This window comes from Pteropus vampyrus, unplaced genomic scaffold (genome assembly GCF_000151845.1).
Source record: "Pteropus vampyrus isolate Shadow unplaced genomic scaffold, Pvam_2.0 Scaffold123, whole genome shotgun sequence".
Taxonomy (NCBI): domain Eukaryota; kingdom Metazoa; phylum Chordata; class Mammalia; order Chiroptera; family Pteropodidae; genus Pteropus; species Pteropus vampyrus.
Window position 1 is genome coordinate 1,963,669 of NW_011888904.1, and position 1,201 is coordinate 1,964,869.

At 46.4% G+C, this 1,201-nt stretch overlaps 1 protein-coding gene across 1 annotated transcript in view; it reads left to right on the forward strand.

Moving 5' to 3' along the window:
* Nucleotides 1-1,201, forward strand: part of LOC105296279 (stimulated by retinoic acid gene 6 protein-like) — a 40,213-nt gene that overhangs the window by 10,584 nt on the left and 28,428 nt on the right. The window lies entirely within an intron of this gene.

The window sequence follows — 1,201 nt, forward strand, 5'->3', positions numbered from 1 at the left end:
GGGTATATGTGTCTTTCATTGTACAACTTTCCTCTGATTCTCAGAGTCACAGAAAGTGACAACAGACAAACCACCAGGCAATTAGAGAGAGAGGTAGACAAGAAGACAGATGCCCTTCTGGGAAGGCTGTCAGAGGCAGGCCTGAGGGCAATGAGGAGCTGGGAAGAAGAGACTATCAGCAAGGTGGCAGCCTCTGTGGGTTTTGTGATAGTCATAGACTAGCTTTTTATTATGACAGTGTGCAAACTTATACAAAAGAAGAGAGACTAATGAACATCCATATCCCCAGCAGGCAGCTCCAATAGTCGTCAACACATGGCAGTCTTGTTTTGCCGACACCCCTACACTCACTCCCCCTAATCCAGACAGCCTGTCATTTCATCATGCATTTCATTTTTGACAGGAAGTTCACTTTCTCTCGTGGAATTCTCAGAGCTGTGCACAAATAACCTGGCACACAAATTCACTCTCAAATCTTCACAGGCTTCTGCAATTCTTGTATCTTTGTTCTGAGAGAGCTCAGATTGCCCTGGCTATAGGAACAGAAAATTACATTGAAGAGTCATAGGATGTGACAGTTGGAAATTTCTTATGTGGTCAAGTCCTGACTCCTCCACTTACTAGCTGAGTAAGCTAGGACATGTTTCCTGATTTTTGGTGCCTCACTTTCCTCATCTGTGAAATGGGTGATAATAGTACCTCTCTCACAGGGCTATTATGAGGATGAAATTGGTTAATAAAAGTATAACCCTTAAAGCATAGCTTGGCAGACAGTAGGCCCTTGAGAAATGTTAACTTTCCATCCATCCATTTAAGAAATATTAAAAAGTGAGCACCTGCTATTGCTACATGTTGGGCCAGAAGCTGGGTACATGGAGATGAATGCCCCCAAGAAGCTCCCTGTCCAGTGAGGACAGAGATACATGAAAATACATTTCCGAACAGTGGGCTGACTGCAGTGACAGTGGCCCAAGTCTCAAGGAGTTCAACTGTCTCAATTCACAAGTGACTAAACAGACCCACAGACCCCTTGAGCCTAAGGAGCCACGGCACTTTATCAGCAGAGATGGGGTGGACTCAGGGGTTTTTCCTGGCCAGGCCTCTTTTCATGAGAGTTTCGGAGGAGGACGGTGGCTTGGGAGGGCAGTGGGGCCATTCTGGGCAAGGGTGCCATGCTTCGGGCCACTCTGCCAGCAGCATG